At 35.8% G+C, this 24,712-nt stretch overlaps 1 long non-coding RNA gene and 1 other non-coding gene across 2 annotated transcripts; both read left to right on the top strand.

Annotated features, from left to right (window-relative positions):
• The first annotated feature begins 19,034 nt into the window (after positions 1-19,034).
• Positions 19,035-21,514, top strand: LOC113336104. Its single transcript, XR_003353616.1, has 3 exons — positions 19,035-19,913; positions 21,150-21,247; positions 21,331-21,514. It is a non-coding gene; the product is annotated as an uncharacterized LOC113336104 (long non-coding RNA).
• On the top strand, positions 20,525-20,648 carry LOC113342054. The gene has a single exon (XR_003356370.1). It is a non-coding gene; the product is annotated as a small nucleolar RNA snoR86 (small nucleolar RNA).
• Positions 21,515-24,712: the final 3,198 nt, after the last annotated feature.

The following is a 24,712-nucleotide window of genomic DNA, read 5'->3' as shown; positions in this document are numbered from 1 at the left end:
TTTAATTAGAGATACATTTAATATTTTAAACAAATAGTAAAACTCAATACTTAGACAATAAAGAAATTAAAACATAAGAACTTAAGTGGACAATTGAGAAATTAAAACATAAATATTTGACAATATTCGGGCAAATATCTTAAAATCTCGAAACAACTTCCAAATTGGAAGTCTTTTTCGTAGATGCAACGATATTCCTCATGACACATTTGCTGAAGTTCCATCATGGTTTCACCATCCCTCAAATTTGGACCTTCTTGTTGAAGTAAAACAACATACCTAGAAACTTCTTGATTGATTGTAGTGAAGCGCTGACTCAACTCTGAAACGTCACGATTGTTGAGGTTCATTGTTTGTTCTTGAGATTACCCAAAAATCCTTTGCCAAAATGTTTGGGGATGTAATGCATCTCCGAATAAAGTCTCAGTAAAAGAAATATAATTCTTGCAAATACATTCATCTTCTGCAGTAGTGAATTTTGGTTTTCGCCTAATTTGACTTCCCCTAATTTGACTTCTCCTAACTTTTCTTTGCACATTGGTACGATTAACAACTCTTTGATTTTTGGCAGCATGTTCGTTTGCTATGAACTCAATCATACCATGCTCTTTGAGGAATTGGAAGAGTCATGAAAAGAATTGGAGATTGAGAAATTCTAGAGAGATTTAGAAAATCTGGTGTCAGTTGGAATGAGTTTGAAATTAGGTATTTATACACTACACCATTTTTTCAGATTCGAAACGGTTATTGAACGTTACGAATCGGGGTTGTAACTGTTCCGGACTGTTACGAAAAGGGGTGCTACAATTTTTTTGTAACGGCCCAGCAGCCGTTACGATTTTTTTTTGTAACGGCTCTTGTAACAACGAAGAGCCGTTACTACGTGGCACTGTCGTAACATGCGAGATCCGTTACGAATTTATTTAGTAACAGAACGTTGTAACAAGATGAAGCCATTACAAATTTTTTGCAACAGTAAAAAAATTACTGCCGGTCAACCTTGACCTGGTCAAAATCAGTCATCAATGACCAATTTTGACCAGGTCAAGGTTGACCGGCAGCTCATTCTCGACCGGAATACGCCGGAATACGCCGGAATTCAAAATAACCACCTGCATACACCTTTCATTTATCCTTCACAATCAACAATATTTTTTTTCAATCAAATTCATGTCCATTCAATCAATTCTTATCACATTCAAATGGATTCATACAAAGGATTCATACAAAATAGAACTTAAATTCTTCTTAGTATCAAATAGTAGGGGAATGTATACAAATTCCCATAAGTATCAGTTCATAGAAATTCCTATGTTCACAAATTTATATAACTTAGACTGTACATAGAAACTTACTGCAAATTTTATATGTTCACAGCTAGAGCTGCTAAACCAACTTGAAGCTGCAAATTTTAAGACTACAAATTCGAAATCCATGCATAAAGTTATAGATGAAAAGTATCTGCTAAGTTTAAACTTCCTAAGCATATGTACCAACCTATGTTAAAGCATACAAAACTTCAAAAAAATATAAATTGGGGAGAAGAACAATGAGAAATACTTACTGTGATTTTGTAATAAGAACAAGCCCATGATTTAGTCATCAAGAGCTTCAACTGAAACTGCAACCACTGATCCAGGCCATCATTGCAATTGGTCCTGAAACAAACCAAAGTCCATAAGCTCTCTCGCACGCGCAACAAACAAAAGTCCCGTAAGAAACATGGAATTTAGAAATATACAAGTTAAGTACTTACCCGGTATTCTAGAAGGTACACAAGTTGAAGCCAATCCAGCTGTAGTTCACTTCCCACCAGCATAATACCTCGCAAGTATAAATTGAAGGTCAGAAACCACGCCTCTTAAACCTTATAGTACAAATATAACCAAGTGAAGTACTTACCAAGGATTGATATTTCCTCGGCTGGCTACTGTTGCTTCAGCTGACCTTGCGAGAAGTCCCCTGTGCATTCACATATAACAGAACAAAATCCACCCACACATATACAAATAAATAATGAACTGAAAGTGCATAAAACCGGGCACTTTGGTGAGACGTGAAAAGACCCGATCCCATTTTGACTTCGATAGGTGGAATCGTCTCACGCCATATGTACTGAGAATATTCGGTAAGCGGAAACTCCCCTCCTTAGCCGTGCATAGGTTCCGACCCTGAATTGTTCGTGGTTTGACTACGCGAGTGGGTCTCCATCAGGAAATTGGACAAAGATAAGACCTTCCATCTATTGGATAAGGAGTAGTGGATAGGGAAAAGACTATCAATCCCTTAAGTCTCTTAGGCGAGGAAGTTCTCTTACAGGCAATGGGAGATCAAGTTTGAGATCCATTCATAAGCCGGTTTGTGTTCACATAATTCAGGAAAAAGTTACATCGGACAAAAAAAGTTGCTTCAAGTAAAGCTATTCTTATGCACAGCTGCATAAGAGTATGCGTATGATTCAGCATACATACAAAAGTGTGCACTGCAAAAAAAGGGGGGAAAATAAGCCTAAATACTTGTTATGCAGCACTGCAGAAGTTGCTTCAAGTAAATCTATTCTTATGCACAACTGCATCAGAGTATGCGTATCAGTCAGCATACATACAAAAGTGTGAACTGGAAGAAAAAAAAGGGGGAAATAAGCCTAAAAACTTGTTATGCACCACTGCATAAGAGCATACGTAAAAAAGTTTGAACTGCATAAAAAGACCAGACTTACGGTATAAATGACCTCACACCTTGTATGTATTCACCAGACTTACGGTCACACTTCATCCATTTCTTGTTCTCATCAGATGACATATTATCCTTCAAAATAGACTTTATAGGATCAAACCAAGTACTTAGTCCTAGTGGTGGGTTTGCCGAAGCCCTCATGAAAACGACAGAAACATCCTCCCAACGAGGAGAGGATGAGCTACAAGTAGTTCATAGAAAACAAATTACAAAGAAAACAGAGTTCATACATATGGTATGCAAGTTTCGTAATATTGTCTCAATTAATTGACTCACAGCACATTTTTTAATGATTTTATATTTGAAGGTGAATATGTTTCTACAGATGGACAAAAACAGACGATTATGTTCAAACAATGTACGTAGTCCTAGTGATAGGGTTGTCGAAGCCCTGGCCGAATAACTTCACATGCTAGTTTACATAAAACACCATAATCTTAACATGCTATAAAGAAAAAATTAATTCATACTAATTGAAACCCTAAAACTGAAATTAAACGAATCAATTCATACTAATTGAAAACCTAAAAATAAAAGTAAAAAAAATCAATTCTTATACCTTCAACTTCAGCTCTTTGGAGTTTTTCAAAGTTCTTCATTCTTTCAAACCCTAACATGAAATCAGAATATCAGATTCACATTTATCAAAATGCTTTTGCACCCAAAATGCACCGAAAAAAGTAAATCTTATTCAAGTAAGTTAATTATATATACTTTTGCACCTAACAATTAGTTCTGGAATGTAATTTAATTATATATATCAACAACTATAAAATGAATTCAAGTTTAGTTCATAAATTGGGATTACTGCAATCCTAACAAATATAGGCTATAATGTCCAAATACATCATTCTAACAAGTCAAAGTGTATGACTACAAATATCACAGTAACAAAAACTGGTCAGGTGCCAAGATTATCATTATTATTTTATAGGGGGTGTAATTCAATACAGATATCTATTGATCTTAACAGGTTAAATTCAGGAAAAGCAACTGCGTCCATGTAGTATGCAAAAAAATGGATGATGTTTCCAAACCCTCATCCTTCTTGACTCTTAGACACGAAAAAATTATATATAGGTGAGCTGGATAAGTCAATTGGATGAAACAAGTAACAAAAGTATCTCTGCTGATTCCGCCGAATTAGTATCATCATCAGATAAACTAATAACTATATCGTATTAAGATTTATGAAAACCACATGGAAAACTTTCAATCCCCCAGAAGTAGCAAATAAATTTCAGTTCATAAACTGGGTTGTGTGGCATACCAAAACACGATATGCAAATGACAATGTGTAAAATAGATGTATTACTTTGAGGCCACTTGCAAGAGATGAGCCTACCGTAATCTCAATAACTTAAAATGGTACCAATAGTAATAGGATTATGTAGTAAAATAGGTATTCAAGAACAGTAGAAACAACAATAATTGTTTAGTTTAACCAAGATATTTTTGCAAGCTTATATACACTATTGAACAATGAGGAACTTTAGATATCTAGCATATACATTACATTTTCTGATAACCGTTCACCTCACACAAGTTCTTGGAGTTAAATTGTTGGTGGACCTCATTCTTGGGAAGTCACGCAATGATAAACATAAAGAGGGAGTAAGGATGTAAAACCTTGATCCTAAACATGCATCCTTTATCCACTACCATATGACCTTAATAAACATTACTGACCACCACACAACACTATTATTAATTTAACCAAACTAATTAGTCAGCAGCTGCATACACCCATGTCATTGCTTATTAACACTAACCCCAAAACAAGATAAAACAAAGAAATACCATCATCCCAGCACAAAGGGTCAGAAGTCTATGACCACCTTGTTGAATATTTTAAAATGGTTAAATAAGCAACGAACAAGCCATCAACAATGGCAAACAAATTATTCGTCCATTTCATATAAAAAGTAAGAGTTCAAATTATCAACTATAACGAGCTGGATTTATACACTCTGCACCAGTACTGGCATGAAACACACTACCTTGAAATCCATTTCATTAATGAAAGACATGCATAGTTAGGCAGGTTCAACATATATATATATATACTAACAGGGCATGGCAATATTGGTCATGATACAGTAGTTGTATTTGTTGATGTAAAATTAATGGTTTATGATGCTATGCAAGCTATTTTATGTCTACTAAATTTGTATCCTCATTTTATGTTCCGTGTCTCTTCAGATGCCATCTAGTCTCTATCCGTAAAGTCTTCTCATAGTTTCTTTTCATTAGAACTTTTCGATTTCGATAGACTTTCATGTATGTGCCAAAATTCCTACCTTACCTTGTTTTAGACTTTACATCAGCAATTATTCCTTGGATAGCATATGATTTCAGGGTATTTAAATGCTCATCTTATAGATTATCAAATAAGCCAAAGCTCACAAACAAATCAAGGAATAATTGCTGAAGTAAATAAACAAACATCATGATTGAAAATTCACAGCACAATTTTTGAATGATGGTATATTTGCAGATAAAGCGAATACAAAATCGTCGAATAAGTAAAAATTGTTGCTTCGATATCCTTACATTACAAACCAAGTATATGTTTAGTTTCTACAGATGGACATTTAGTACTTTTCACTGGAAAAACTAGGTCATTTCGAGAACCATTCAATTATTGTATCACCAATGTAACTTCAACAAATCAAAAATCTAAACATGCTAGTTTATAGAAACAAACAAATAAAACACCCTAATCTTAAGAGTTGAGTATATCAGTTAGTATATATCCTTCAAATCCTAAAACTTGATTTAACAGATGATAAAACAAATACCTTCAAAGTTCTTCAGCTCTTCCACAGATAAAACCCTGAAATAAGAGAAAGAAATCATATCAGATTTATATCAGATAAAAATAAACCTAAAACGAAATCAGAAATAGAAATTACCATAGATTTATCAGATGGAAAAACCCTAAAATTAAAAACCCCAATGAAAAAAAACAGACGATGATTGAATGAATAAAAAAAAAACTTACGATTGAAATAACAGATCGAGAAATTTGAATACTAACTGATTTGAAACTTATGATTGAAATAACAGATCGAAAAATCTCTTTGATAAATTTCTGGTATCTTCTGCGGAGCCAACGAGATGAGAAACGAAGAGAGAAAGAGAAAGTGAAAAAATGTAATGAGTGTACTCGATGAAACCCTTGTCTCTTAACGAGCTTATCTCTTCAGGGGAGGAATAATACTCTAGCTTAGTGAACTTGGGTGGAAAAAGGGGGCACACGGCTGAATGGCACACGCGCAATAATATCTGTTACCGGCTCTAGTGTCACCAAGCGTGTGACTGGCACACGTAAAAAATTAGCCTGTTACTATTCATAACAGTTTCCCTCTGTTACGAATCTGGAAAAAATTTCGTAACGGCTCCTCCCTGTTACGTCTAGGTTGTAACGGCCATTTGTAACATAAAATTTTGTAACGGCTGCTGGGCCGTTACAAATTTTAGTTGCAATTCGGGGAAAATGGTGTAGTGATAGAGGGAAAAAACGGTTTTCGTTGGATGAGGAACTAATAAGCGATGATCAGATCAGCGAGCGCTGGCGCTGGAATGACGGCCATCTAGCGATATTTTGGCCATCTAGCGATAGACACTCTGTCGCTCGTTGGAAAGTCTATCGTGTATGTCTATATGTTATAATTGACATATACGTGTGGCATACCCATAATGGGTGCATATATGACAAAATGTGGTGTTTGTCATGTGCATAGGAATAGGCCTCAGAAAATGAATTTACCCCTTAATCATCCCTTTTTACTCGTTCATTTTGTGGACAATGACACTGAGATTTCCACCAGCTTAAAAAATTCACAATAAAACTCATTTTGAGACCAAAAATTCTTAACGAACCACGGAAAAATCCGTGAGAAAAAACCGCCAAACACAGAATTAAACCAAAGGCGGGACCCCCTGCTGTTCTCCGGGGGGCCCACCCGGACCCATAAAAAAGTGTGAGAGAAAAATTAAATTCGGTTTTTGCGTGCTTCAGAATCTCGGTCTGTCCAGAAACACTGTTTTGAGACATTTTAAAGTTCGATTTCTGAAAACTCAGCATCGCTCACACTCATCATATCAACACTGAATAGTGTTACTGTTGTTATAAATGTGTAATTATGTTAAGAATATATAGGATAAATCCCGTTTATTACTGGGATGCCCTTGTGTCTATCCCTATAAATAGAGGCTCTAATGTTTGTCTATTGTGTTGATGAATAGAATTTCTCACTTCTTCTTCCTCTCTATTTTGTGTCTCTTTCTCCTCTTTCTCTATATTACAATACGTTATCACGCCGTTTGCTCTATCAATCAGAACATGGGAGATTAACAACATCTATATCTAACCCTCTTTCTTGAGTCGGTTATTTATTTTTCTTTGGTTTATTAACGGGATTCTAACCAAGTTTTTATTGGCTATTTTAGGGTTAGGTAATACGCCGTGACCTTATCACCACTTAATGGCGCTTGTGGGATATCAGCCTTGAAGGGATGACCGCATGAATAACAGTATTCTCCTGATCATTCTTTTGGTTAAGTTTCGCCTTGATCTGCATAGTAAGGCATCTATTGCTTTTAGTATGAACGGACGACCATATATACCCTTCATGGTAATAATGGTGGATGAATCACCTGTCAAAATTCCAGGGGTTTTTATTTTTGCCGTATCACGTATCATCGATCGTGTACGATTCCTTCCTTGTGGTTTTTATTTTTGCCGTATGTCTTCTTTAGATATCGTGGAATCATCTTTTTGAATCAATCATGTTTTTAGTTATTAGTTTCTCCATTATACTTTTCTTAAATTAGGTTTTGTTTTCTTTCTTTTTTGATTTTCACCCTTGCCTTTCAAAACAGGATCTTTTCTTAGATTTTTTGATTGAGTTCTTTAGATATTTGGAATCATCTTTATGAATCAATCATGTTTTTTTCTTAGTTATTAGTTTCTCCATTACACCTTTTTTTAATTAGGTTTTTTTTTTGTTCTTTCTTTTTCAGTAAGTCTTTTCTAACATTTTCTATGAAGTGGTAATCTTCTTTGTGCAGTGTCCTCCAGAAATCTTTTGTGGTATCCTGTGGTGGAGTTTCAGAAAATGTATTCTGAAATAGTAACAGTGGTGTGGAAAGCAGTGGTGCAAATCATCATCTTGGCTGTGATGATACTTACTAGTAGACTAGAGTCATCTCTTACCCTTACAAATATCAGTAGATCCAATTCTGGTGATAATCATGATCATCAAACTATCCAACAAATTTGGTTTCATCCCCAAAAAATTCAAACCCCTTTTTTCCATCCTAAAATTTTGTCCCATAATTGTCGTATTTTCAGAAACTGTCCGAAATTTGGGCATGACAGCTACTCCATGCATAATTATCAGCCTTCACCGGAAAATATCCAAAAATATAACATTCACATCCCATAAAATATTCTCAAAAAAGTCAGCACAATTACCATATTGATTAAGTATTATTCTCACTTCAATGAGCATTGCCAAAAAAAGCACACCCAATGTCAGCAGTATCTCCTAAAAATTCTTATACTATTTCCGAGTAATTATCTTTTATTTCAAAAGATCCTGCCTCATGATATTTATCCCCAAAGCTCTTTCAAACATCTCATTGAAATCAGTTATCCTGCTTCTAAACAAACTCCTATATCACATACCAAAAAATTCCAAGAAATGGCTTCCAGTTCAAACAATTAGGCTAACGGAATCAATCTCCTCTCTAGACAACTGAGGAATGCTTCCTTAAAGATTCCAACAAAAAGAAGAAGAGCTATCGGTTCCTCTTCAAACATAATTGAAGCTACAGACTCATGGATGTTTGCTATCTTAGGAAAAATCATGTTTCAGGAAAAAATCAAGATGAGCACTATCAAAGAGGATATCAACTCACTGTGGAGAAGGTATAAGAATAAGAAAATTCGTGTGATGGGTCACAACCTCATGCTTATCAGGTTAAATAATGAAGAGGAGCGAGATGAAGTCATGAGAAATGGCCCTTGGATTGTTGGTGAGGCTTTACTAGCAGTACAAAAGTTTGTTTCCGGAACTAGAGCAACAGACTATGTTTTCTCACATCAAGAATTCAACCTACAGTTCAAGTATCTGAAACTTGAACATCTGAATGTTAAGGTTATTGAGGAAGATATTAGTTTTATAGTGAAAAAGATCTCAGTAACTCCGGAGAATTGCAGACCAAGACGTGGAAATACGATCAAATGCAGACTAGAAATTGATCTCAAAAAACCGCTACATCGTGGTGGTTGGTGGACGACTATTGAAGGAGAAGATGTATGGATCCGCTATCATTGGGAGCTGCAGCCTAAGAAGATCTGTGACAAATGCTTTGTCATAGATCACAACAATGAAAAATGTGCATATACAGCTTACTTGCTTTACTTGGACAGCTTAACAACAGCTGAATATGAGGCTCTTATCAGAGAGGAAGCTGATGTTTATGAAGGAAACGATGAAAGAGGTACTTTTGATCCTGCTATGGAGAGTCTGGTGGAAGAAAAAGATATTGATGCAGAAAGACAGTAAAAAAGAATGAGGAATTCCGTTCTTAACCAAGAACCATCCATGAATCCACATAATATCCATGTCAATCCACCTAACACAAATGAGATGGCCATGTCTACTAGTGTTGACGTCATTACAGCACGAGGAACGGTCTACAATAATCCTATAGCAATGCAATCTGAAGCTACAAAAGATTCTCAGGATGAAGCTGCACAGATACACTTCTGTCATATACCTTTAGATTTTCTTGCTTTTCTTTATCATTTAGTTTTCTTAAAAAATTCAAATATTTTTTCCATCATGAAAATTATTGCTTGGAATTGTAATGGTTATGCTTCTAAGGACACTAGAAACTACCTAGGCGACCTACATAAGTTGCTCCAACCTGACATAGTGTTTCTGCAAGAAACTAAGATTGACTCAAATAAAATCAGATTTCTTACTAAACCATTGAACTTCCCCAATATATTTTATGTCCCTTCCATTGGTAGAGCTAGAGGTATTTGTCTTCTCTGGAAAGATGGTTTCACCCTAGACATTATCTATCATGATAGGAATATGATTCATTGCTTAATCAAAAGTGACCCTTCTAAACCACAATGGCTCATATCCTGTGTTTATGGCAGTCCTTGCCCACAAGAAAAGAAAGTCCAATGGAATTTTATCAATGTTATCTGTGAAAACTACAATATTGATGCCCCTTGGGTCTTAATAGGAGACTTAAATGTCACCATGCATGCTGATGAAAGAGCTAACTCTTCTGGTAGCTCTTCAAAAACCCCAAAAACTGTCCAATTGATAAGTGACTTAGGATTCCATAGCAATCAATACACTTGGACCAGCAATAAACACGGTACTGGTCCTGTTAAATCTAGATTGGATAGATCCCTCATAAACCCTGATTGGATCTTACAATTCCCAAATTGTTGTTTAAAACACTTACCTTTTCTAGGTCCTGATCATTGTCCCATATATCTAGATTTTTATCCAATTGAGACTAAAAACTCTAGAAACTGGAAATTTTTCGAGTGTTGATTGAGAGAATCTACTTGTACTGATCAAATTAGTGCCTCTTGGTTTACTCATTTTAATGGGTCAGCAGGTTTTAGCTTAGACAAAAAACTTGATACCACTAGGAGAGACTTATCTAAATGGAATAAAACCATCTTTGGTAATACACATGATAATCTTAAGTCTTTGCAACATAAACTAACAAACCTGCAGCAAGATAACAGTACTACCAATGCAGATACTACAAATGAAGTGATTAAAGTTGAACAAGAAATAAAGAAATGGCACACAAGGGAAGAAGTCTTCTACAGGCAAAAGTCAAGAGAAACCATGTGTTCATGAAGTGGACCAAAACACAAAGCATTTCTATGTTCAAGCTAATAAAAGAAGATCAAGAAATAAAATTGAATCCTTGTTAAAACCAAATGGAAGCTGGTGTTCAGGTAGAAATGATTTGGAGCAATTGCTTACTTTCCACTTCAAGAATATTATGAGTACTTCTCAGCCACAACTGCATGAAGAGCTATTTAATCTGATTCCATTCTGCATCACACAAGCGGATAATGTTTTTCTAACCAATCCACCGTCAGAAGCTGAAATCTATACTGCATTACACAGTATGCAACCATGGAAAGCGTCGGGTCCTGATGGGTTTCCACCGGGCTTTTTCCAAACACAATGAGGTACAATTAAGGAAGACTTCATCAAGATGGTTCACAGCTTTTTCATCTCAGGAATAATTTTAAAAAACATGAACAAAACTAATCTCTGCCTAATACAAAATCTCAGCTACCACAAGCACCAGGAGACTACAGGCCTATTTCTTTATGTAATTCTACATATAAGCTGATAACTAAAATCATTGCTCTGAGGCTCAAGACATTAATGGAGAAGCTGATATCACCAATGCAAGTTGCATATGTCCCCGGAAGGCAGATTACAAATAATATAATTCTCGCACATGAGTTAATTCACTGCATGAAAAGGAAGAAAACTAAGAAAGGATATATGGCCCTAAAACTAGACATGTCGAAAGCTTTCGACCGCGTCGAATGGTCCTTCCTAGATGCAATCATGAAAAGATTTGGACTGTGTGGGGAATTCTGTGCATTGATACATGAGTGCACAAGTACTTCTGAGATACAAGTTTTGTTGAATGGATCACCATGTAAGTCTTTCAAGCCAACACGGGGGATTAGGCAGGGATATCCGATCTCTCCTTATCTTTTTCTTCTTACGATGGAAGTTTTTACAAGAGCCCTAGCCAAAGCTAAGCATGAATGCAAAATTCAAGGTATAAAGATTGCAAAACAAGCGCCTCAGGTAACCCACCTATTATTCGCTGATGATTGCCTCCTTTTTGTAAAGGTAGATTTGCACAATGTTAACAACTTATTACAAGTTATCTTGGCCAAGAATAGAATGTCATAAAGTTCTTGGAGGTTTGGGTTTTAGAGACCTGGAATGTTTCAGTACAACACTTCTGGCTAAAACAGCTTGGAGATTATGTAATAATTCACATCAGATGTGGGCAAAAGCATTAAAAGGAAGATACTTCCCAGATACACCAATTCTACATGCAGGGAAAAAGAAAAACTCAACGTGGGCATGGCAGAGTATCTATAATGTTATGCAATTCATTCGAAACCATAGTTTCTGGCTCCTAGGAAATGGTAAAAATATCCTTACCTGGAAGGATAATTGCGTACAAGGGAGACAGTCTCCACCAATTACAATAGCACCGTTCGATGTAGCTGTTAAGTACTGTTCTGTTTCTGCTTTAATTGATTCAGATACCAGATCATGGAAGCAGGATGTCATTTATCAACTTTTTTCGGAGGAAGATGCATATCAAATTCTTTCCATGAGAATACCGTTTGCTTGCTCAGATAGGTTAATATGGAAGCTCACCAGAAACATGAATTTTAGTGTCAAATATGCTTACAACAAGATGGTTGAGATTAAACACAATAACCAGCCACATGTTGTAGATATGGAGTTTTTCTGGAAAAAGCTATGGAATTTACACACTCTACCTAGAATCAAACTTTTTCTGTGGAAATGTGAAAATGATGTAGTGCCTTCAAATGAAAGAATGGCAAGAGTTATGCAATATGGAGGAGATCAGTGTAAAGTCTGTCACCAAGCTGTAGAAACAACTAAGCACCTATTGTGGGATTTTTCCTTTGCCAGAGCTGTCTGGATGTCAGTACCGGGTGCAAGAAGAAGTATGGCATCAACTCAAACAACCATAAAAGACCGGATAATTAGCTGGTTCTTGATGGATCTGACAAATCTGGGAGAAGATTGGATAGAGATAATGGCGAATACTTGTTGGGAAATATGGAAAGCTCGTTGCGACTGTGTGTTCCAAGATCTGAAACCTAACCCAATCACAGTTATTAGAAGCTTGCACTATCTCAACAGCATGACAGGTAGAGGGATGTTAGTAACCAAGTCTGCTAACATGAATGCTGACACAAATAGTGTTTCACCCATAATTTGGAGACCACCTACCTCTGATTTTTACTCCATATGTTGTGATGCATATTTTAAAGAATTTTTATCAGTTAAACATATAGGCATTGGACTAATCTTGAGGAATTTTGCAGGTAATTTTGTGCGAGGAAAATGCTGCTACTCAGATGGAAACTTGACAGCGGAGCATGCAGAAGTAATGGGGCTGCTGGAAGATACTCAATGGGCGGAAGAACTTCGACTGCATAAAGTATGTTTTGAGTTGGATGCACAGACAGTAGTCAAGGCAGCAAATGGAGACTAGATGGGAAAACCAATCATATTCAGCAATCATCCATTATGGAATTGCAATTTTCTTAAAAGATGTATTAATAAACCAGCAGACGAGCTAGCAAAACATGCTAGAACTCACAAAGTTTCAGGAAATTGGATTGATAATCCACCAGGCTTTATCATTCCAATGCTTGAAGCCGATAAACAAGTTGTAATCTTGTCCCCTTAATTAATGAAATACTTTTTTTGCATAAACAAAAAAATTCCTCCAGGTTTTTTTTTGGGCGCCATTAAAATCCATTAATTAATCTTTGTACAAAGATATGGTATATTAATGGTTACGGTTACTATTTCGAAACTGTAATCATCAAAAATAGGTATTGTTTTTTTCTTCTCTAATTTTTTCATGGAGAGGAAAAAAAATCAAATCCATAAAACGATGGTTATAATTTCTATTCCTTCAATGGAATTGCAAAAATTGGTGGTATCACAATCTAATTACCTTAATGGTAATTAATCACATGCATGGTTGAAAAACCTCCGGCCAATTAATTTGGTATTTTCGTCCATTTGATGAAGATCATGTGATTTAGAAACCAAAATCAATACATAATGGATTTTCCATAGGCAATGACTAATGCCACATTTTTTTTTCTTTTCCTTTTTGTCAATGCAATTTTGGTGTATCGTATAGACCTAGTCGGTATTGGTTTTCCTCTATCATTTTTATAAGATGAGAGAAAATAAATTGGCATATTATCTCAATTTTTGCCAATAACGATTGAATTTTTCAACCAATAATGGAATTTTGTAAATTCAATAACGAAAATGATTTCTTTATCTTTCTCAAGAAGAAACAAATAAGCCAATTAAGTTTGGTTTTTCCTTATCGATCTTAAAGGGATATATAAAATATCGTTACTATTACAAATACCAATAAAACGAGGAATTGTTGCATTCCTTAGGGATATTGAGCAATTATTGTTTCCTCGTGATAATAATCTCCAAAATTCAGATTATTCCACTTGTTGTTGGAACACCGAAGGACACATAAGATCAAAGGGTACACTCGGCTTGTTAGCTAATATGTTAGTCCTTCTAGTGATTATATTGATCTTGATTTAATTTTCTTTTGATAAAGAAATTGTCCATTACTTCAATCTAAATCATTATCTCGTTGGCCCTTGAGGTCAGGAAGTTATGGGAGATTTGTTTGCATATTTATAATGCTTTTGGTTTTGGCATATAATTTTTATTTTGTTTTATTTTTTTTGTTCCAAAAGAAATCCATGGTTGGTTGTAAATATGTACGTTTATCACGACTATATATTTTTTAATGTCGAAAGACATATCTCATAATAAAGTATATGTCTCGAATTAATCGGATAATACTTTAAGAAACTTGTTTTCATACGTGAGACGAAAATATTTCCACCATAATTAGGGGGAGCTATACACTATGGTTGTGCTCATTAACTTAATAGTTATATAAATTTCTCCCATATCATGATCAAATCGAAAAAGGCTATCATCTCAAATAAGGCGTGAAAACATTTTATTATGCTTTTAACAAGCTTATGCCTCTTGGAAAGGCAAATCCAGTCACATCTATAAAAAAACGTAGCATTTATAAGAGGCTACAGATTGTGCTCCAATAGAGTATACCAAAAAGATCCACATTCTCATAGTTCATATTTCCTCACTGGAATATGGGGAGATTATATTGCCTGCGGGCGCTGGTACCAGCAATTCTTTGAAAGATATGCATACACTTGAGAATTGTGTATGATCGTCGTTAATATGTTGTCGAATATTCATATGAAATTGCTACCGAAAATCGACATATGTGATTGGTTGGCATACAATGCAAATTAGATTAGATTGGTTTCTCGATTAACGTAATTTTGGATCTAAGACTTAACACCTTAAAAATGCCAAGCCTATTAATTATAGGTTGGTGTAGTCATATTGCGTTGTTATACGAGAAATGTATACGTTGTAAAAACGATTTGAGGGTTTTATTTGTTTATTTATTCTCCAAACCCTAGGATTGGTTCAATAATTGTTCTCTTTATATGATTGATAAGTGCATATTTCACATGTATTTGGTGTCAATTTCATGTTAGTATTTGTTGGTTTTCTTGCAAATTATTATATATTACGCTTGTTTTCTCTTATTTTTGTTTTATTAGGTAAATCATCTGAAAGAAATGAATTGGCACTTAATTGTGCAATAAAGAAGCTAGCTACAAGTGGAGAAGGGCCAAATACCAAGTGGACTCATTAAAGTACAAGATTTCTACTTTTCATTTTGTAGAGAAAGAGAAAACGAAGTCACTGGCGAAAGAACGGAGTCATTCGGAGTTTGTATGAAGAAGTTATGAGCAAAACAATAACTTGGATGAATGAAAGGGTAAAATGGTCATTTCAAGTGCAAGTGCTACTAGAATCCCACTGTACGTTAAGGGGTACCCATTCTGCTAAGGGGCATTCAAGTTCACAGGAACTGCTAAGGGCTAGTCAAGTCTTTACAAAGGGGGTGCCAGAATTTGAATTCTACTAAGAGCACCAGCATCTTCGACTCAAGGCTGCCATCTTCCTTGATTCAAAATAATGAAAAAGGGCGCGACTGCACTTCCTCAGTTCACGAGCAGGTTCGTGGTTTGATTGATCGCTGATTGACGGAAGAAACGGAAAAGCTCGAGAATGAGTCGCTGCAACGAATCAAAGTTCAGTTAGACAAGGGAGTAGGGAAGTCATGTGTTCGCTGTAGTAATTGCAGTTTGGAACTGTTGCCATTATCGTGATTGATGGCTGATGTTCATGGTATCGAATGGCAGTGATGGTGTTGGCTGGGTGGAACTGATCGTGATAATCGCGACAAGGTCTGTGTTAGGTAACAGAGACTCAATGGAGCTGAGATGACGATCGTGATGGTGATGCTATTCGTAGTTGGTGATGATTATTAGTTACGGGTGATGATGGCATGAATAGAAGAAGCTCGTGTTTGAGCTTGGAAGTTATGAAGCTGAGATCGACAGGAACTTTGGTCGATGGCGTCGATGATTCAAGGGGAGTTGCTGTGAAGTATGGAAGAACTCGAGCAAGTCGGAGACGAGCGAGGAAACTTCCAAGAGGGAGAACTGATGCGGATGATTACTGGGAATACATGACCGGGATATTCTGAGGCAGAGTCCTAGTTTGATAAGAAGATTGGGTATCCGGATAAATTTTTCAAGCAATAAAACAGGGATTTATGGAGCTCGAATTTGTAGAAAGCTGGACATCAGTTCATGCACACCAAGAACGACTTGATGTCGTTGATTAAAGAACCGATCGGAGAGGATTAAGAGGTGTTGTCGGCTCGATACTTTAGGTGCAGGTAAGGTAAACAACTTAACTTGAGCGAGAATTCAGATTTGGGTAAGTTGCAGGAGCTAGAAAACAGCCACCGACTAGTGGCTTTTCCGTTGATTTTCAAGATGAACGGATGAGAAATAATATGAGTTTAGGGTTTAAGTCGGTCTAGAATTCTTGGACGATTATCAGATTCGAAATTACAGGGTCTAAAAACTATAAATAGAGGCTCAAATCGTGATCAGAAGGCATCTCCTCACCCTAGTTTTCACGCCCATAAACTGTTTGCAGAAAGTCCCCAGAGAAGCTTTAGGAGTTCAACTTATGCAGCAGCAGTAGCTAAAGATCTCCAGCAACTATAGAGGCAGCAGTTAAAACCCTTCTGCGACTGTAGTTTGTGTTCTATCTTTTCTCTATTTTGATTGCTAAAAAGTATGAGCAGCTAATTCTTTTAATTGGTTAGGGATGTAACCTAAAATCACAACCATGTTAATTGATTAATGCATTGAGTTTTTCATTCACTATCTTATTTATCGTTCAAGTTTTACTATATATAATAATTATATGATTTTGTTCATGTAATATGGTTAGTTGTTTTGCATATTATTTAAGTCGCGAATTAAATATCACAATTACTTATATATCGCTAATTAGAAGTCTTAGGTAATTTTATCAAGATTCTAATAATTAGTAGTAATTTGTGATCCACTAGCGGTGTGAATCGTGAAGGAAGTCACAAGTAAAACTTGGCCTAGATTGAATATATCACGATTGTGTTTGTATTGCCTATGAATAACTCGTTTTATAGATTTTAAAGCTTTCCTCAAGTTGAATCTTCTAGCGAAAAGCATTAGGTTATTTGTTGGAAAAGAATTCATATAATTGCGATTGCATTATTTGTTGATTTGTGGAGACGTAACGAAGTATATACACCGATTGGGGATACTTTAGGGTTATTGGTGAATGAGTGTGTGAATGATGCTTGATTGATTAACATGTGTGGTGATGGACGGCGAATTCCTTAACCAGCTTTTTCTCTGATATTTCTTAAACACTTTTATCTTTCGTTTTTAATTTAAATTAATTTTAAAAACAACAAAATCTCCCCCAGTTTACTTAAGTTTTCAAAAACAATTAAATAACCCATATCTCCATGTGGAACGAATTTGTTCTTAAAACTATACTATTATCTATAATTGTGAAGTGAAAGAACTTAAATTATTTTTGCTTGGCTGACAACCGACCAATGATACATGTGGCGTGGTAGTCCCTGAAGGACTCGTATGTGGTTGGAGAACATATATGAATTTGTAATCCTTATAGGATTCAAATTATAGGCAGCCACCTGACTCGATTATATCAGCTTTAACAATCCTATTTATGTGTTTTTAGAAATTTGGTACTAAATCAAGAATTCAGATTAATTAGTTGATGATATCCGCTTTATAGGTCTCTTGAGGAGTCCGTAAAAACATCAAAAAAATCCACGCTTTAGCAGCATAAATTCTATTTTAAATCTGCAGTTAGAATTATGCTAGCTTAAACTCGTCTTTTGATATAGACTAGTTATATTTTTGAAGTTTGTTTTTGTAATACTTATATAGTTGGGTTAGCACCCGTAAATCGTCAAAAGTTGTACTCTTTTCCCTTCGTTTCAGGTTTTGTCCCATGTGGTTTTCCTGAAAAGGTTTTAATGAGGCAACATTTCGCAGACGATGAATTTTTATTCAAAATGTTGATATTGCTCTCTTATTCCTTCGTCCAGATTTTTTTTCCCATTGGGTTTTTACTGGAAAGGTTTTAGTGAGGCAATTTAATTCAACATGGTGGTCATCCAAGAGGGAGTTGTGTTAATTTTGGTTATTTGGTGGATTCCCGCCATTAACTAGGTCATTTTAATTTGTTAGACCACATCAACATAACTATCTCCTATGAATTTGGTTATCATTATGATCCATATAAGGTATGACTACAAATGTTGTACACCTATGGTACTGTACATGCGTATTGGCTCTTTGTTGAAGAAACTACATCAACTATTTATGCAAATTATTTTCGAGAAGCTAGCATCCAAGAAGCAAGTCCTCAAGGTATTTGAAGAAGCATGAAGACCCGAGAACACTATCGTTAGAAGACTAACACAGAAGAAGACTTCATCAACTATCCGACATTTTAATGAAAGCATTGTTGTCTACTACATAAATTCGTTCATCAAAATCAGGAAGTCTCGACTCGAAGATTTGCAAGTCAAGATTCAACTGAATTACTTATCGGAGGCAGCATCATAGTAAAAGGTATGTTATGGGACTATCATGTTGTACTCTTTTTCCTTCATCAAGGTTTTGTCCCACTGGGTTTTTCCTTGTCAAGGTTTTAATGAGACAACATATGTATGTCCAGCTCTGTTATAAGTTTACTCACAATTGTACTCTTTTCCCTTCGATCAGGTTTTGTCCCTTTGGGGTTTCCTGACAAGGTTTTAATGAGGCAATTAGGTTAGACACAACGTCATCAGAGGAAGTGTTATAAACATGCAATTATGTTAGGAATATCGAGGGTAAATCCCGTTTATTATTGGGATGCCCTTGTGTCTGCTCTAATGTTTGTACGAATAAAATTTCTCACTTCTTCTTCCTCTCTATTTTGTGTCTCTTTCTCCTCTTTCTCTATATTACAATAACTGTATATACTTTTTGTGGAAAGGGATTTTAAGAAAGAGAAAGTGTAACCGTGAACCCCTGACTCAATTTCATACAAAGCGAAAAAAAGCTTGAGAGAGATTCAAACTAGTCCATCGTGGAATCAAACATTTAGCGTTTGTAGTGAGCAGATAGATCGGAGTTGCTCTCTTAATTTTCTTCAGTAAAAGATATGGAAGAAGGTGTTGGAAGAACATTTAGCTATAAATCGAAGTTGTTAGGGTTGCTGCTAAAGACTTTGGTAGTACAGAAGAAGAAGAAGAGGAAGAAGAAAATGAAGGAACAAACTGGTTTATGTATGATTTGGAAGATTGGTATAGGCGGGTTCGGAAATGTGGTTATCTAGGATTTCTAATCCTTGGCTCTCAATTCCCTTCCTGATTTCATTTCTGATTTCGAAACCCCACCCACCGGAATCCCTACTCGGAAATAGTTTGGGATCAATTCCAGAAGTTGGTGACAGATATGAATGAAGACATCTAGGACGATGATTCGAGACCAATTTTAGAAATCTGTGGAAAGGAAACAGATGTTGTAGCTTTATACAGGCTTGCTGTTAAGGGTCCTGATAATGGATGCAGATGTAATAGCGTCAGATCTATTGCAGGCGCTCGATCATCCACTAGGTGTTCCGTCGGGAACAATAGCTATTGCCTCGATCATCAATTAGGCGTGTCGAGAAAAAGCGCCTCTTATTGATACGACGGATGATAGATCACTGGAGGTGTTGCATTTGGCTGAATCATCTTCTTCTGCTGAGCAGACTAGACTGCACGACGTTGCCCGAAGTTGGTATCTAAAGGTAGTAGTCTAATCCAATGTCATAAATTACTGGTATTATGACTGAATATTGCAATTTTATGTATTTGTTGTCTCTGCTACTGCGAGTGTATGGCATTATCGTTGAGCCTATTTTAATGTTTATCCTGTTTTATGACTATTTGTGTGTGTTTTGAAATTTTCCTCCACCAGATTTCAACTTTTTTTATATACTGTACATGCTTCTGGTAGTTAGATTACCTGTTAGGGAAAGATGGGCGTGTGTTGATCTTGAGTTATTAGCATGTAATTTGAGTGAGTAAGGATGAAATTAGATGTCTGCCTGAGCTTTTCTTTTTTGTTTGCCTCAGCATTCAGGATCGTTTTTGCGATCTCCGTACGGAGTTCTATATCGTTTTACTTGGGGTCACTTTGGTCTATCAATCATTTTAGCTTTCTGTATAAGTGGAACATAGTTGTCTCATTACTTTCTTTGGGGTGGTTGTTGGTTTTGTTTCTTACAATTTGGGCAGGTGTTGACTATGATTTATACAACTAGCATAGAAAGTTAGGAAAAAGCCATTTTCTGAGGGAATGTTATTGATAATATATTTGGTTTGTTCATGTGATTGGGTTGGCATGTTTAGGATTGCAGAGGAAAGCCGTCCAAACTAATAATGCCATGACCTTTGAGTTAAAGCTAGCAATAATAAAAAGCGATTCTTTGTGCCTATTGTAATTTCTGATTTGAATAAGGCCTCGAACAAGTCGTGACATTTCTTTATATTGCTTATTGTCCTTTTTATTCATATGCGTCGGATATAGCTGAACAATGAATTATTTATCAGTTTCTGTGTTTTAATTGTATGCTTAAGTTGGGCTGGTTCCTGCTCAAATACATAACCACTTGTTTCCATGTCTTCAAATTCTGTTGTTTAATAACTCCAAATATTTCAATTTCGGTTCTTATCAATTCGATGGAAGCTGAACTGGTGTTATGTAGTTGTCTATCAATTCTGCGTAGCTATTAGGTTTTCTGAAACATCCTCTCGGCATATGATCAAAATTATTCTGGTATTCAGATGTTTGAAAATCCACACACTGAACTTAGGCAAACAGAGACAAAGCAATAAGCATTGGAAAGTTTTGTGTTTTCATTCTTATCTACACGTTTTGATCCATCTCTGTGTTTGTGCCTGTCTACAATCTTACAAATATTCACTTCAAACGCTTTTCGGATCATGTATTCTACCACATACTCCATTTGTATGGATTGCAGATCTGATTGTGGGATGTTAATAGTGAAGGCAAGAGAAGAAATGGGCATTATGTACTCATCTTCATACTCTGTATGGACGGACTCGGAAAAGTGAACAGGTGACATAAATTTTCAAGTACTATGTTTGACGACTAGAGCTTAAAAGAATTTCTAACATAAACTCCATTTGTATTTGTTGCAGCTCTGATTGTGGGATGTTCATAGTGAAGTCAAGAGAAAAATGGTATTATGCACTCATCTTTATAATCTGTATGGACGGATTCGGAAAAGTGAATAGGTAACATAGATTTTCAAGTACTATGTTTGACAACTAGAGCATAATTTCATACAAGATTTTCGTATACTATGTTATTACAATCTTTTTAATGGACAATATAAACTGGAATTTGGAAATTTTAAATTTGGATTCGAAATCTGTCTGTGGATTTTATTAGTTGCTGTTAGGCATCAATAATTCCTGAGCCTGTGAGCCTGTCTGTCTTATGAAAATTGCTCTATTAGTATAATGCAATGTGGATGCAATGATGAACAGGAAGCCAATGGCGAAATTGCTCAGAATGAATTTCTAGGTTCTGATGACGAACAGATTGAGCATTCCAATAATGGTTTGTAGTTCTGAGTGTTTCTTATGCATGTGAACAAATGTGGAATAGATGTCAAAATGAGAGTACTCCATACAGGCCATAGCTTAGACTTTTTCCCCTCACCCTCGGATTTGAGGGGGATATCGGGATACAGTACCAATGCAATATTTTACCTTTTATTTTAGTTAAATTGCTTTTCATAACAATCAATATCTAACTTTATTGATTGCTTTTGTTGTTTGTTTCGGGTGATTAAAAGAGATGTTTATGATGATTTTGTTAATGGAGAAGTGGGAACTTGATAAGTTCTTCTCATTCTCTATTTTCATTAAATTAGAAGATGATTATACTTTCTCTTTCTTCACTTGGTCAAATATAAGACCCAAGCAAAGAGTTACATGTGGACTATTCTTGTCCATACAACTTCTATTACAAACAGACGCATTGTGTCATGACCTGAACAGATACATTGTCATGACATTACAGGAACATTACATTAACTCACAACAACTTTTCATTTTTTCTATTATTGGGGCGTCACATTCCATTAGAGGGGCGTCACCTAATAGGACAAAAACGGGTCACCCATAATTAATATCAAAAACCCCTTATCTCAAATAATTCTGTAATGACTAAACAATCCTTATTTAGTTAATTTTAATTTAATTTAATTAGATAAAATTAAATTAATGAATTTTGTTGTATACTTGGTGAATTCTGGGACAAAGTTGTTGTGGGAAGAAAACTGGCCGTAAAATAAACTTTTACGGTTGGAAATAATCCAAATCTAGACGTAAAATCACTTTTACGGTTGGAAATATTCCAAACCTGGACGTAAAATCACTTCCACGGTTGGAATTAAAAGGAACCTGGACGTAAAACTACATGCAAATAAAATTCTACGGTTGGAATTAATCCAAATCTGAACGTAAAACCACTTCTACGGTTGAAAATAATCCAACCCTGGACGTAAAATCACTTCTACGGTTGGAATTAAAAGAAAACTGGGCGTAAAATCGGATTCTACGGTTGGAATTAAAAGAAACCTGGACGTAAAATGAGCTTTTACGGTTAAAACTAATCCAAACCTGGACGTAAAACTACATGCAAATAAAATTCTACGGTTGAAATTAATCCAAACCTGGACGAAAAATCACTTCTGGTTAAAGGATAATCTAGACATTATGCATATGTGTTAGGATATCCCATAACCACTTTTTTGGACATTAAGAATCCAAGTAAAGCCCCTCTATTGGAGTGTGACGCCCCAATAATAGCCTTCTTTTTTATACAGCCAATTGGGGTATTACAAGTCTGCCATAAATTTTGCTGCAAGGAGAGATTCTGAGAGCCTGAGACCGATAAACATAAAGTGGAAGTCGTTGGTGGATATATGGTGGGCACATTCAGTCATGCATTCTTGCTTCAGGGATGTGGGCGAGATAGAGAGAACTGCCCACTGGTTGTCTAAACGTGTCAGGGTAATAAAACTTTATTCACTTTTTCAACTTTTTTTAGTTTCATGGTACTCTTTACTTACTGTTCATCGTGTGTCATAATTCAGTTTTTTGTTGTTGTTGTAGGATTACTACATATTAGTGCCCGCTGATGCAAAGGCTGAGAAGGCAATCAGAACAAAAATGAGGCTAGCATGTGTGAGACATCGACCTGACCTGGTGAAACACTAAAGATTATTTCCGAGCTGCGGTGAATCCATCAATGAGAATCCGCAACATTCATGGCTGGACCTACATTTGCTACTTTTTTAAGGTAAAAAAAATTGTTGGTCAATGCCTTAAAAATTAAAGTAAAACTTGCTAGAGAAAATGAGTACTAGTTCATATGAAATCATGGTAATGATTAGTTCTGAGTGGTTCTTATGCATGTGAACAACTGCGAAAAAGAGCTTCATATGGTATGGTTAATCATGGTTGTTTTTTTCTCAAATCGAATCATGGCAAAATTTGCTTTAATTTTGAGCCTGATCTATCTGTAGCCTCAAATGGTGGAAATCCATAACCTAGCTAGCTAACCTGGATATGCAGTAGTTTTATCCGGATGAAAAGATGAACTCGCTGCTGTGTCTTGACTAGATAAACGGGGTCATGTCGTTTAATTATAGGGTGTATTTGGCATTTGGGTTACTTTCCTACATGAACCTTAGATTGAAGGAGGCTATATAAAGGACAGGAATGCGTATCTCATGTGTGTTCACATCTCATTGGTGAATCAAACTATCATTAATGCTTACGAGGAATGAGTTGAATGCATATCTCATGTGTGAAATGGTTTAGTGGTCTCTTGCTAAACTATTACTCTTGTTTCCAGATTTAATATGTCTTTGTTACTACTATGTATGCTTTGCTTAGTAGATTGTCTACATTTTACATTATAGTATGCAAATTGCGATTAGTGGATGGTTGAAGCCTGGGATTTTGCTTCCGAGCTGATGTACTATCCCTTGATTTTACATGAAATAGGTTCCATTTAATTCTGTGGTGCAAATTGATTCCATATTGCTTTTATATTTTTGCTTTAGAAATCCCGCATCGAAAACCTGTTACCAGAATTAGTTAATGCTAAAAGCCCTGCTGCGTTTTGTGTGCTCAAATACTTGACTATTTGGTTCAATGTCTTCAACTTTTGTTTTGTAATACCTGTTTCATTTCTTATTTGTTTGATAGAGTTTGAACTAGTCGTGTGCTATATAGTAATATGCTGAAAATGGATGTTGATTGTTGGTGTAAGCTGTGGAATTGTTCAAGTGACAGTATTTTGAGGTAAGTGCCATCAGCGGTGAATAATAAGCTCATTACATTATACAGTACCTCCCTTATCTGATGCAAAGGGTACTTGTGATTAGAGTATGAAAAGGGAGCTCTTGAGCCTGTACACAGTTCCTTTTATCTGGCATGGTGTGCCTACAATTAGGGTCACAGACTCACAGGAAAAACCGATGCCGTACTATGATGTGATGTC

The sequence above is a fragment of the Papaver somniferum genome, chromosome 1, assembly GCF_003573695.1.
Source record: "Papaver somniferum cultivar HN1 chromosome 1, ASM357369v1, whole genome shotgun sequence".
Lineage (NCBI taxonomy): Eukaryota > Viridiplantae > Streptophyta > Magnoliopsida > Ranunculales > Papaveraceae > Papaver > Papaver somniferum.
Note: the sequence above shows the minus strand (reverse complement) of the source record. Positions and strands in the feature narration are given on the sequence as shown.